This window comes from Vigna angularis, chromosome 4, assembly GCF_016808095.1.
Source record: "Vigna angularis cultivar LongXiaoDou No.4 chromosome 4, ASM1680809v1, whole genome shotgun sequence".
NCBI classification, from domain to species: Eukaryota; Viridiplantae; Streptophyta; class Magnoliopsida; order Fabales; family Fabaceae; genus Vigna; species Vigna angularis.
This window is the reverse complement of record NC_068973.1, coordinates 40,946,030-40,952,029: the sequence shown is the minus strand read 5'-3', so window position 1 is coordinate 40,952,029 and position 6,000 is coordinate 40,946,030.

Genomic DNA, 6,000 nt, shown 5'->3' with positions numbered 1-6,000 from the left:
TAAATTAAATTTTATTTTTATTTTTTGCGGGTAGCGGATATCTGCAGGTACAGATAGTATAATACCCGCACCCGACCCGTTTATAAGCGGGTATTAAAATATCTGCTACCACAACCCGTGGATAGTAAGTATTTGCGGGTATTAACTATCCGTCGCGGATTTTATCCGTGGATATTTGCGGGCACGAATTTTTTTGTCATCCCTAATTGCACGTCTTCTTCTTCAACCATTAGAACTCTAATTACAAGTAATCTCTTTCTTTCGTGAAAGACTCTAATTCTATTAACATTTAATTGTATTAATTATATTTTTCCCCACTTAAGAAACCCTAGTATATTTAATTTTCACGTAACCAATATTGTACCTCACACGTCAACCTAATATATATCAACTAAATGTCACAACGGAAGTCAACGTTATCAATTTAAACATAGTTAACCAGATAGGACTTGATTGATAATTATACCACAGACGTTTTCAAAAGTGGATACCAACTAGACACTAACAATTGAATTTAGGGATCAAATAAAAAATTAATCTAAAAAATTTTAACAATGAAAATATATCAACTTTTTATAAATTAAGATAAAATTAATTTAATTTTTATTATCAAAGTCTAAAATAACAGAACAACAAACCATTTTAAATGTAAAAAACTAAATGATTAATTAAAAAATAAACAAATATAATCATTTCTATCAGCATTGTTGCTCTGTGCTTGTATATTTTCCATAACCACGGGTTGACAAAACTTATATGCTCATCTTGACAGAAACTATTAAAATTATGATTTTTCCTGATACTAGTACGTGCTTTTTTTAACTTCAACCAATTATTTAATACTTTTAATTTAATTTTAATTTTTTAAAAGCGAATGTTTATGGACTTTTGTTTTATTTCTAATATTTGTTTTCTAAATTTATTCGGAGCGAGATCCTCTTTTACATGGGTATATTGTTAGTTATTAAAACAAATTAATGAGTTCAATGATTGACGAATAATAAAATCTGAGTTAAATTCATATAAAAAATTAACATTAATTTTAATCTAAATCTTTTACACAATATTTAGATGAATAATATTATCAGTGTTATATAACATCCCAAATTTCAAATACAACATAGTATATAAATCTTTTGGTGTCATTTAATAGTAGAACATAAAAAAAAACATATAATACAAATATGTTTTTAGTATACACTCTTCCAAAATCATAAACATTTTTTCAAAATATACATATAACCCATCTAATACAAAATATAATCATAATATTTTTAAACATTTCAAACTTAATTTCTTAAGTCTTTAGGTAACTTTAGTGTTGTAGACTTTGCTCACATGTATTATTTTATGCTCACATGAATAATATGATATAATACAAAGATAAAAGCACACACCAAAATAAAACAACACTGGATAAAATAAATTAGACTAACAATTTAGCTATTATGACCAAAATATAGGATTACACCTATATTTATAAAAATTACTTGAATTATGATCATAATAAAATATTTATCATATGATTCTATTCCTATTCTATTTCATTTAGTAATAACTCAAACACTACATAAAAATATAGAATATATTATTATTTTAAAAAAATCATGTATTTAATGTATTCTTAGACTTCGATACCACACATTTGTTGTACTCATTCTCTCTTATTTGAGTCCATGTATCTAGAGATAAGAAGGTAGGTAACTTACATTTACTATTACATTAATTACTAACTACCAACATTGAGCTGACTTTAGCACCAAAGTGTCTTCTGTAGGTACCTTTTGAATGATCAGTTTGAAACAACACTTGGACTTCTGGACAACATTCATAGTTTGGACGACACACCATAACTTAGACTATTGACCTCGACCATATACCCAAAACAACACTCATACATTTTCATGTCATCGAGGGACTTCAACTAAAAAGTGTGGCAGACACCCATATGAAGAAATAGAAAATCAAACCCACCAAACCGACTCTTACAACAACTTCTCATGTTGCCAAGAAACATAAGAGTATGGATCTTTGATTATGTAAGGGGAAGCAAACCCTTCCTTAGCTCCTTCAGGTCTCTTTGTTTCTGACTTTGGTTCTGGTGGGGATGCAAAAACCCTAATGATTTCTGATCGATAGAATGAAGACTCTTTTTTCAAAAATTTCCATTTTAACCTTTTAACGTATTATTGTCACCTCCTACTCTTTTAAAAAATTTACTTTTACTTTAATAAATATATTTTTATTTATTTGTCTTTTTTATTAAAAAACACATAATAATTTAATTTAATTTAAATTTAAATATTATTTAATATAATTTTATATTTTAATAATTATTAAAATATGATTTATATTATAATAATAATTACATTAAAAATATAAAAATAAAATAATAAATATTATTAAATTTTAAATAAAAACCAAAATTTTAAAAAACTTATTTATCAAATATTAAAATCCGTAACAGTTTTGCTTTTTATTTAAAATTTAATAAATACTTAATTTAATTTAAAATTATAATATTATTTTCTAAATTTTAATATTTTATTAATTATTAAAATATGATTTATATTTTTATAATAATTTTATTTAAAAAATTAAAATGATAATAATTAAAATAATAATAATTAAAATAAGATTAATAATATCAAAAATAAAAATAATATTTAAAATCACATTTAATATTTAAATATATTAAATTATATTAAAATATTAAATTAAATTCAATAAAAAAAAACAAAATTTTGAAAAGATTTTTGTTAATAGGATATACAGATTCGATAAGTTAGCTTACGGATATGGATATCCGATAAATAATTGATTTAAAAAAATTTCTTTTTAAATTTTAGTAATCATTTAATTTAATTTAATATTTTAATATAATTTAATATATTCAAATATAATAAATATTTTATTTAATATAATTTTATTTGATATCTAATAAATAATTGTTTTTAAAATTTTGCTTTTTATTTAAATTTTAATAATTATTTAATTTATTTTTATATTTTAATATAATTTAATATATTAAATATTTTATTTAATATAATTTTATTTTTATACTTTTAAAATAACTATTATTATAATATAAATATTTTAATAATTATTAAAATATAAAATTATATTAAATAATATTTGAATTTTAAATTAAATTATTATTAAGGTAGTGCAAAATGTTTTTAATAAAAAAGAGAAGAAAATAAAATGATATTTATTAAAGTTAAAAATGAAAGTTTTGAAAAAATTAGAGGTGCATGAGGGTGAGATACTATAAGGTTAAAAATGAAATTATTGGAAGTGCAGATGAGATGTTGGAGGTGTAGGATGAAAAATATTTGGGCCTAATTTCACAGGCCGTGCATTCGTCTGCTTTGCATCACTGTTTTCACTCATACACTCCAATTGGGCTCTCTTTCATTGATTTCTTTGCACACCATTGTTTTCCACTCAGGCACCCTCCCACTTTGGTGTTTTGGGCTTAAATCTTTTTTCTTTGAGCAGCCCATTTGTTTCTTACACCTCCACTGCTATTTTCGGCTTTTTTTTTTTAAATTTTCAATTCATACAGTTCCTATATTTGCTAAATCTCACTCTATATCTTTCGTTTCATTTCTCTTTATATGCACCTTATTAACTTGCTTTCGATACTTATTTCATTTTATTTTAAATACTTACCCTTTTAAATATATATATAATATAAAAATACATAAAAATTATGAAAAAAAGAGAACGAAAATATATTTAAATTGCGTTTTCTCGTGTCATCATTCGCATTGTGCTTAATATTTCTATTTTTCTTTAAAAAATAATTTAAAAATATTTAAATATTGTTTTAAAGGTATCAGCACTTGTGTGATTGTTCGCATAGTATTTAAAACCTTTTTTTTCTTTTAAAAATATTTAAATGTCATTTTAAAGGTACGAGTGTGATTGTCCTTATCCTCTTGATGTTTAATAATTTTTTTTAAAATAATTAAAAAATATTTAAATATCGTTTTAAAGTATATGTGATCGTGTGCATTGTTCTAGTGTTTAATATATGTTTTCTCTTTTAAAAATTAATTTAAAAATGTTTAAATATCGTTTTAAAGATGAGTATTCGTGTGATCGTCTGCATCGTCATAGTGTTTAATATCTTTCTCTCTCTTTTTAAAATAATTAAAAAATACTCATGTGATCGTCTGCATCGTTTCAGTGTTTAATACAATTCTCTTTTTTAAAAATAATTAAAAAAAAATTAAATATCATTTTAAAGGTATGAATACTCGTGTGACCGTCCGCGTCAGTTTAGTATTTCTTACCTTCTTTTTTCTCAACCATGCCAAAAATATGAAATCATTCAAAATCTAAGATATTGGATTTCCCAAACAAACAATCTTTCAAAAGAAATATGTAACTCTCATTCCTCGTTTTAAATATGTAGGAACACGGTAAATCTATGTCAGCTCAAAAAACTAAAAAATATCTTTATTTTAGAGTGTTATTTTTTTGGGAATAGTTAGACATTTTGAAAATCACATTACTTTTGCGTATTTAATTAAGGGTATTACCTTTTAGCATACGCGGTAGGGTGTTAGTATCTTCCCTATGCTTAATCGGTTCCCGAACTTAGAACTCGGTTTTCGCAGACCATGCCTTATCATTTGATGATTTTTCGGTAGTTTTTCAAAATAAACTATGGTGGCAACTCTAAAATCTTTTTTTCAAACTCGTCTTTTTTTGGTTTGTCGTTTCGTCATGATTCCGATTGCGATACCATATTACTCTATTTTGAAAAAATTATAACTAAATTAAATAAAAGACACATATATAAGGATTAAATTAAAATCAAGACAATGATATTTAACAATGACATTAACACGTGGCATTGTCCTATCACATTATTAGTGTCATGTGTCATACTAAGGACCTCACATGTGGACAAAAATAAAATTGAAAAAAAAACATCACATATTATCGCATGGTATGTCATTAAAGTCATTAGTAATTTTTTAAAAAAAGATCTACTTATGAGTACGTTTTCAAAAGTTGGGACGCAATTGAAACAAATTGTTACTCATTGGGTACAATTCGAACCTTTCCAACCAACCAAAATAAAAACTAAACGAAAGACTAAACGAATAATTAAAGTTAATATAAATGGTTGTTTGGTTACTTTAAGAAGCTATTATATCTAACAAATAACTGAGTGATTGTTCACTTGATATTTAGTTTTTAAAATTTATATTATTAGTTAATTTAAAAAATATCATAATAAAAGTAGGTGTACAACTTAAAATTACTTACAATCACAAAATCAATTTGCTTAACTTATACAACACTGAGTGGTATCAAAGTGGCGTTGAACGATAGTTTGTGATGCAAGTTTGGAAATATTTTAATTTCAGAGCACTAAGCGACAAATTGTACTCTTGAGCGCCACTCTTTATTAGTGTTTTGGCGTTAAGTGTCATCTTTGCATTGTAGGTCTAGAACAATTTGGTTCTTAAACGTTGAGCGTTAGAAAGTGCCGCTGAGCGTAATATTTTATGAGAAGAAGGACATTTAGTGTCAAAACTTTCACTCAGTGTCACTTTTTGAGAAAGATTTGGCATTAAGCACCAAATTGTGTGTTGGATCTGTTTTCTTCTTTGACGGTTTGAGATTAATTAATAATAGACTTTATATGTTTATGATTATTAGTGTGTTTGATTAAAATGACAACATGGACATGTATTATGATGATGGTGAAAGAATTTCAAAAAGAATTTATCTGTGGTGATTATCTTAGTGTATGTATTAACATATGAGATTTCAATAAGGATCGTGAACTCTAATAACTATTCATACTCAAATAAAGTAAAATGAGTTGTGTGGTGAAAGTCGCAAGAGATCATTGCCTTTGGACCATTTGGTCATAAGCGCAAAAGACATTAACCTTGTAAGTAGTAGGATGATAATCCCTTTATCTATGACTTTATGGAGTATAAATACTACTAAAAATACACGCTTACAATGAAT